This window comes from Triticum aestivum, chromosome 3B, assembly GCF_018294505.1.
Source record: "Triticum aestivum cultivar Chinese Spring chromosome 3B, IWGSC CS RefSeq v2.1, whole genome shotgun sequence".
NCBI classification, from domain to species: Eukaryota; Viridiplantae; Streptophyta; class Magnoliopsida; order Poales; family Poaceae; genus Triticum; species Triticum aestivum.
The window spans coordinates 791,662,230-791,671,304 of NC_057801.1; positions in this window are offsets into that span (position 1 = coordinate 791,662,230).

Consider the following 9,075-nt stretch of genomic DNA (forward strand, 5'->3'; position numbering starts at 1 on the left):
TTTTACAGCTGCGTGTATCCGGCTGGCTGCGACGGGCAGGGCGGGCTGTACCAGTGGGGATCTCCCGTAGGGATGCCACGCTGCGAGGGCAGGATCCTGGGCGTTCCCTGGCGTTGCTGCCATGGCGACCTTGCTGGAAGTTCTGTGGCGTCGCTGCCCTGGCGACCTCGGGAAGGAAGCGACGCTGCTCGCGGACGGTCTCCACGTTGGTCGGCAACAATGGCGATGACGTTGGCGATGGTGCGACGGTGCGATGTCGAATTAATTTTGTTTCCTTATTTTACCAGGAGATCAGCGTGGTGTGATGACGAATTAATGTTGTTTCCTTATTTACCTGGAGTACAGCGTGATTGTAGGGGGTGGATGGGGGGTGCTGGAGGTGGAGCACGGTCAGTCAAGGGTATTTCCTAAGTCCACACCGTACAGGCAGCAAATGAATGATGGCTGTTAGATTTAGATGTGCGGGTATAATTGTGTGGTGTTGATTGTTCCGTGCGTTTTGTGGGACAAGTTGCCGGGTGTACTTAGCGAAGTTCTTGTTTGCTTGTTTATTAGTAGTAGAGAAGATGGATGGATGGATGGCCGGATGGATGGCCGGATGGATGGCCGGATGGATGGATAGACTATATTGACTAGATAGACCGATAGACAGATAGAGAGACTACATAGACTAAATAGATAGATTAATCCCCTCAAAAAAAAAGATAGATTAACTGTGTGACTCATCGGTTTTGCAAAATTAAGTTTTGCCACAATAGTTTTTAGCGAGAGACCTTTCCCGTTTTCGTCTGGTCATGTGGCTCAGGGATAAATTAGTAAGATAGCAAGCCTTTTTCTCCACAACCTTGCGACGGAGCAAATATATGTTTGAGGGAATGAGGCAAGGGGAACAAACGCCAACTTATAGATTTAGCAGGCTTAGCTCCATCACAATCAACAATTCATCCTCACATGCCAGAAAATATGAGTAATGTCAGAAGGAAACTACAGTAATTTTTATAGGATTATGGAACACGGCTAGCGATTTCATTAATAAAATAAGATCAGTACCTGGCAAGGGTGGATAATATAACTGGGAACTTGAAAAACTAAACTCAGAACTACTCAATAGAAACAGCACCAGATACATTACAAAGCTACTACTACAGCAAGAATGGATGAAGCTCCTGCTTAGAGCATCAGCAGCAACAACTTGTGCCCAGCAAACAATCAATCCAACATCTAGGCATTCTACAGTCCAGTCCAGCAAGAAAGAAGACTAGTTGCCCAGGAGTTCATTTCATTACCATGGAGGTAGCAGCATGACATTTGAAGTTTAGCAAGTCATAATTAAAGTACTAAAGGCATACAAATTAGATTTGCTGGATACGATCTAGTTGAGCTTCAACTCTTGGATACGGAGCGAGGAGAACCTGAGCAAGGCTCAAAGGGCCTTCATGAATGATATCACTTTCAGGTGGAAGACCATCTCCAGGAATCAGAGGGCCGGAAAAGCATCTTCTCTTGCCATCGCTGAGGTCATACAAGACGTGTACGCTGTCCAACTGGATTCCAGCAAAAGAAATGCTGTAGATGCAGTTGCCCTTGATGGAAGGAAGCATATCTGCATCAACTACCATACAGTTGCCATGACTTATGAAGAGCGCGCTGCTGCCGAGACTTTCTATTGGTTCAAGTAGCTTCCGCTTGACATCGATGCTGAAAACTTGAATGATTTCGGGTTGCTCTCTAATAAGCAGCAGTTTACCGGCTGACTCAACAAGAGCAACATTGTAGTCCTTGTCAACCTCCAATATCCGCTCCGCATACCAGTGGCCACCGGTCCGAACGATCTTGCATAAGGTTCCTCCAGAATTGAGCACATAAACATTGTCCGCATAGGTGACCATGCTCCGGAGGTAGAACAGGGCATCCTGGTTGGAAGCAGCATCATGAAACCTGACCGCACGGAGCTGGCCCATGGGATCAGCAGAGTAAACCGCGTCACCACCTCGCCCCAAAGAACAATAAGCTGGGATATATTGGTATTTGCCGTAGGCTGGTTCGAAAGCGAAGATAATAGTTGGTTCAAAGCCAACAACAATTGCAGTCTCCACCCAATCTTCCGGTGGTATCGGCGCTGCAAAGGGAAGCATGTCACCTGTCAATGGGTTGAGGAGACGAGCAGCATGCGGGAGATCCCTGGCCCCGAGGACGAGGAGACCGTCGGATGCACCGACGAAGATGTAGTCACGGAGCAGCGGGAGGCGCAGACGGCGGAAGCGCCCTGTGGCGACGTTGAGGAAGAGGGGCCGGCCTTCTTGGTCGTCTGCCCCGTGGAGCAGGACCCACTGCCGTGGCCGGAACCGGAGGTCGGCGACCGCGGCGTGCGGAGACGGCTTGGCCACGGCAGAGCGCCAGGCGGGGCAGACGGCCCTCATGCCCATGTACTCGTCGACGCCGCTGGTGGAGAGGACGCGGTCGGCGATGAGCTGGACGAGCTCCGGCTGAAGCGATGCCCATTCTGCCCGCCGCTTCTCGCCGCTGCAGCCGCTCTCCTCCTTCATGGCCGCGCCACCGATGCCGTCGTCCTCGACGAACACCGCGTCGCCGCTGCTTAGGGTTTGGCTTCCTTGGAGTGAGGCTGAGGCTGGATTTGGGGATTTGGGGGAGAAAGAACGGAACGGACCGAGAGGAGAGGAGAGGGACCGGCGGCGGCACTGGGGGGTGTTGACAAAGTAGAAACTAGGGTGTGAGTGAGTGCTGCGGTTGGGCTTGGGCTGCCGAAAATACTTGCAGGCCCGAATATGATGTGTGTGTTGCTCTAAAAAGAATCTATGTGTGTGTTGCTTTGCCTCAAAAAAAATAAAATTGTGTGTGTTGCTTCCCCTAAAAAAATGTGATCCTAAAAAAAGTGTGAGTTGCTGAGTTTCAGCCAGAACTAATTAAATCAAGTATAGGTTCCACTGCAAAGAAAAAGATTATGAGAAAGGCCAAAGCCAATATATTAAGGAAAATGTTTATGCTCAGACACATTATTTTCCTCCTATCTTCTTCCCTCCATGGCCCAATCGACCTCCTTCCTTTCTTCTTCCTCTCGTCAGCTTTCTCTGCCCCCAATGAGCAACCACCGGCCGGTGACCTCGCGCGTTGCCGCGTACCCCAAACGCCCCGCTGTTAACCACATTTTTTTCCGGGCTCACTGTGTGCTTCAACAGCCCGTCTACAGGATGACGACTAAGGGTGGTCGCCATGGCCGCGCGCGACGGAGCGAGCACCGGATGCTACGATCGGCAAGCCAGGCAGGGGCGATCAGCGATGGCTAGAGTTTTGACTGGTAAGCCAGAGGTTAGAGACGATGTGACCGTGTGCTGGAACTGGCCGATGTCGAGCTATACCCGTGGTGGAATTTTGCTGGAACCGGTTGACGTCGGGGTACAACCATCGTGAATTTTTTTGCAACCGCGGCGGACATTTTTGCTTGAACCGTGGTGCGTGTTGCAACCGGCGCATTGAGGAGCTACAACCATGTGAAAGAAAGCTACAAACCTACGACGGCCTGGCATCCACAGATCCTAAAACCATGAACGACAAAGGCTTTAATCGACTGACTATAGATCCTACGATCGATTTGCCAAAAGCTACAACCACACGATGGCGCCGACAAATGCTACAATCACACGAGCTGCAACCTATGGCTGGTGGTGCTACATCCAACCATGGCGCCGGCCACAGCTTTTTTGCTGGAGATGTCACTGTGAAGGAGTTGTGGCGGTACTGATGTTACAGCCCGTATTTTGTTTGGCTGGAAGCTAAGGTGTTTTTTGTTGGAATCGACGACTATAGATCCTACGATCGATTTGCCAAAAGCTACAACCACACGATGGCGCCGACAAATGCTACAATCACACGAGCTGCAACCTATGGCTGGTGGTGCTACATCCAACCATGGCGCCGGCCACAGCTTTTTTGCTGGAGATGTCACTGCGAAGGAGTTGCGGCGGTACTGATGTTACAGCCCGTATTTTGTTTGGCTGGAAGCTAAGGTGTTTTTTGTTGGAATCGACGACTATAGATCCTACGATCGATTTGCCAAAAGCTACAACCACACGATGGCGCCGACAAATGCTACAATCACACGAGCTGCAACCTATGGCTGGTGGTGCTACATCCAACCATGGCGGCGGCCGCAGCTTTTTTGATGGAGATGTCACTGCGAAGGAGTTGCGGCGGTACTGATGTTACAGCCCGTGTTTTGTTTGGCTGGAAGCTAAGGTGTTTTTATTGGAGTCGACGACTATAGATCCTACGATCGATTTGCCAAAAGCTACAACCACACGATGGCGCCGACAAATGCTACAATCACACGAGCTGCAACCTATGGCTGGTGGTGCTACATCCAACCATGGCGGCGGCCGCAGCTTTTTTGCTGGAGATGTCACTGCGAAGGAGTTGCGGCGGTACTGATGTTACAGCCCGTGTTTTGTTTGGCTGGAAGCTAAGGTGTTTTTTGTTGGAATCGACGACTATAGATCCTACGATCGATTTGCCAAAAGCTACAACCACACGATGGCGCCGACAAATGCTACAATCACACGAGCTGCAACCTATGGCTGGTGGTGCTACATCCAACCATGGCGGCGGCCGCAGCTTTTTTGCTGGAGATGTCACTGCGAAGGAGTTGCGGCGGTACTGATGTTACAGCCCGTGTTTTGTTTGGCTGGAAGCTAAGGTGTTTTTTGTTGGAATCGACGACTATAGATCCTACGATCGATTTGCCAAAAGCTACAACCACACGAGCTGCAACCTATGGCTGGTGGTGCTACATCCAACAATGGCGGCGGCCGTAGATTTTTTGCTGGAGATGTCACTGCGAAGGAGTTGCGGCGGTACCGATGTTACAGCCTCTGTTTTGTTTGGCTGGAAGCTAAGGTGTTTTTTGTTGGAATCGACGACTATTGATCCTACGATCTATTTGCCAAAAGCTACAACCGCACGATGGTGCCGACAAATGCTACAATCACATGAGCTGCAACCTATGGCTGGTGGTTCTACATCCAACCATGGCGGTGGCCGCAGCTTTTTTGCTGGAGATGTCACTGCGAAGGAGTTGCGGCGGTACCGATGTTACAGCCCGTGTTTTGTTTGGCTGGAAGCTAAGGTGTTTTTTGTTGGAATCTACGACTAAGTTCGTGGGGGATTGATGACCCACAAGTATAGGGGATCAATTGTAGTCCTTTTGATAAGTAAGAATGTCGGACCCAACGAGGAGCAGATGAAATCAATAAGCGATTTTCAGCAAGGTATTCTCTGCAAGTGTTTTAAAGTAGTTGTGATACTAATTTGATAGCAATAGTTTGTAGCAAGTAACAAGTAACACTAGTAACAAAGATCATCAAGGTGGCTTAATTGTTTTGCAGCAAAGGACAAACCGAAAGTGTTTCTTATCATGACCAAAGCGTTATCAAGGACACATGGGGATTTCGTCTAGTTAAATTCATCATGATTCATTGACTCGCGTATATTACTTTGATAAGTTGTTATGTGGGAGTATCAGCTCTTAGGTGATGTTCTTACTTGAACGAACAACCTACTTATGATTAACCCCTCTCGCAAGTTGATACGTCTTCAATGTATCTATAATTTTTGATTGTTCCATACTATTATATTACCCATTTTTGATGTTTATGGACTTTACTTTACACTTTTATATCATTTTTTGGAACTAACTTACTAACCGGAGGCCCAGCCCGAATTGCTGTTTTTTTGTCTATTTCAGTGTTTCGAAGAAAAGGAATATCAAACGGAGTCCAAACGGAATGAAACCTTCGGGAGCGTGATTTTTGGAACAAAGGTGATCCAGAGGACTTGGAGTGGAAGTCAAGAAACAAGCGAGGCGGCCACGAGGGTGGAGGGCGCCCCCCCCCTACTGGGCGCGCCCCCTACCTCGTGGGCCCCTCGATCATCCACCGACGTACTTCTTCCTCCTATATATATCCATGTACCCCGAAAACATCAGAAGCGACCACGAAAAACTATTTCCACCGCCGTAACCTTCTGTATCCGCGAGATCCTATCTTGGAGCCTTCGTTGGCGCTCCGCCAGAGGGGGAATCGACCACGGAGGGCTTCTACATCAACAACATAGCCTCTCCGATGAGTTGTCAGTAGTTTACCACAGACCTTCAGGTCCATAGTTATTAGCTAGATGACTTCTTCTCTCTCTTTGAATCTCAACACCATGTTCTCCTTGATCTTCTTGGAGATCTATGCGATGTAACTCTTTTTGTGGTGTGTTTGTCGAGATTCGATCAATTGTGGGTTTATGATCAAGTTTATCTATGAGAAATATTTGAATCTCCTCTGAATTTTTTTATGTGTGATTAAGATATCTTTGCAAGTCTCTTTGAATTATCAGTTTGGTTTGATCTACTAGATTGTTCTTTCTTGCAATGGGAGAAGTGCATAGCTTTGGGTTCAATCTTGCGGTGTCCTTTCCTAGTGACAGTAGGGGTAACAAGGCACATATTTTATTGTTGCCATCGAGGATAAAAAGATGGGGTTTATATCATATTGCATGAGTTTATCCCTCTACATCATGTCATCTTTCTTAATGTGTTACTCTGTTCTTTATGAACTTAATACTCTAGATGCATGCTGGATAGCGGTCGATGTGTGGAGTAATAGTAGTAAGTGAAGGCAGGAGTCGGTCTACTTGTCACGGACGTGATGCCTATATACATGGTCATGCCTAGATAATCTTATAATTATTCGCTTTTCTATTAATTGCTCGACAGTAATTTGTTCACCCACCGTAATACTTATGCTATCTTGAGAGAAGCCACTAGTGAAACCTATGGCCCCCGGGTCTATCTCTTATCATATAAGCTTTCAATCTACTTTTTATTTGCACCTTTACTTTTCCAATCTATATTATAAAATACCAAAATTATATTTATCTTATCATATTATCTCTATCAGATCTCACTTTCGCAAGTGGCCTTGAAGGGATTGACAATCCCTTTATTGCGTTGGTTGCGAGTTCTTGTTTGTTTGTGTAGATGCGTGGGACTTCTGAGGAGCCTCCTACTGGATTGATACCTTGGTTCTCAAAAACTGAGGGAAATACTTACGCTACTATTGCTGTATCACCTTTTCCTCTTCAAGGAAAACCAACGCAAGCTCAAGACGTTGCACAAGTATACGCAACTACGAAAGAAGAATTAAGATAAATCTAACCATAACATGAAACATATGGATCCAAATCAGCACCTTACGGAATATCGTACTATGTCACCGTGACATGCCGCTCCACCTCCCACCCCACCACCTGCATCGAATATCGATGCAACCCCGGTTGATGTGGGATTGTAGCGCGTCCTTGTGGAGCAAACTAAGCTGGTTTGAGCTGAGCTTCACGACTGCATTGTGTGAGCCGAGTGTGTTTTGGCAAGTGTAGAGGCCTCTCTTGCCAAGCTCCAGGTTGTGCCTGTTGTGTCCCTACTGCCTGAGATCTAGGTTGGTTCTGACGATGGCGAAGCAGGCATGTATGAAGATCTCTTCCCTCACGCTAGATCTTGCCTGGTGCCTCTACATGTCATGCCGATAGCTTTTGGGAGTGAAGTCATTGTCGAGGTCATGGCTCCAGTGCCGCAGATTATCCTTGAGTTGTAGAAGCTTTGTGGGGAGCCAACTTCGTCTATTTTGATGGTACTTTCTAAGGAGCTGGGGTCGCTTGTAGTGGCCTTGTCGATGCCGACTATGACCTCACCGCGGTCGTTGGAGCCCAGTAAGCCTCTCAGCTTTATGGACCATGGAGGTTTGGATGCTGCTATTGGTCTCTCACTTGTGGTTGTTGGCCAGGTGGCGTCCGTGGGTGCCGAGGTTGATGATGTATGTGCTTTGGCACTTAATTCTCAAGCGCTGAAGACCATCCGGCCGCCTTCTTTGACCGTGAAGCTATGTTGGCAAGTATTTCCGCGACGGTCTTCACAAAAAAGCTTGGCGACTTGCTTGCCTGCTTGAGGCAGCTAGCCCTGGGTCTGGCATGACGATCGCTTGCCTCCTAGCGAAGCAGGCTTCCAATGGCAAAATCAAGAAGGTGAAGAAGCTCTCAGGAGCATAGGCAAGAAGAGTGGCACCATTGGTAAGGCGTCTGCGGCTTCTTAATGCATGACACTCAGTCTCTTCGACCACCATCTATTATTGGCTCGTCTCCATTGATTTGGTGGTTCCATTATCTTCAACCGTGATTTCGTTAGGGGTTCATTTGTGACGTAGAAGTGCGAAGGTTTGTGGATGTTGTGTGTTATGTATGTTTGTTGGGTTGCCTGTGTGGGGTCATGGAGTTTCTTTCTTAGCGAGTAGTCTGCGTGTGGTCTTTATGTATTGATTTTTGCCTAGTTTTACGTTAATTAACAGGGCAGTTCTCTTCTTCTTAATTAATCAACGAGGCAAATCTTTTGCCTCCATTTCGGAAACAAATTGTCTATAATTACACAAATCGGGGTGTCCTTATTATGCTTGGAACTATTTAATTGGGAAACATGCATATACATTAAAAAATTGTGCTTATACATAGTTAAAATGTTATACTGTATAGTAATTACATTGCTTGTGCTTTTTTTTTTTGCTTTGCAGGTTTTCTAAAGCTTGCCAAAGAAAGTGTTCAAAGAAGTTTGAAGCTTCAGCAGAGTGACTATTCAAGCAACAACGCAATTTGGCATGGCTTAGTCACCCACTATATCATGAGCTTAGGAAAGTGCTGTTGCTCCTTGAGCACGCGATTTTGACTTGTAGGGTGAAAGCCCATGTTTGACCCTAGTTGTTTATAACTCACAATGGTGATGTTTATATGTCATTACCTTATTGAAAGCATTGCACGGATATGGTTGAATTCTGTTCTTCAGGGTGAAATCCATGATTGTAGCCGAGTGGTTGGACCCGATGATGTCGGCGATTAAGCGTTGCTCCCTCTTTGAAGGCGTTGCTGTTGAAGAATCTCGCCGTCCATGTGGTGTCATGAGACGATTGGTGTGGGTATGGTATTTCTTGTTGTTTGCCAACTACAGATCTGACCACTTCAGGGTTTTTCTTT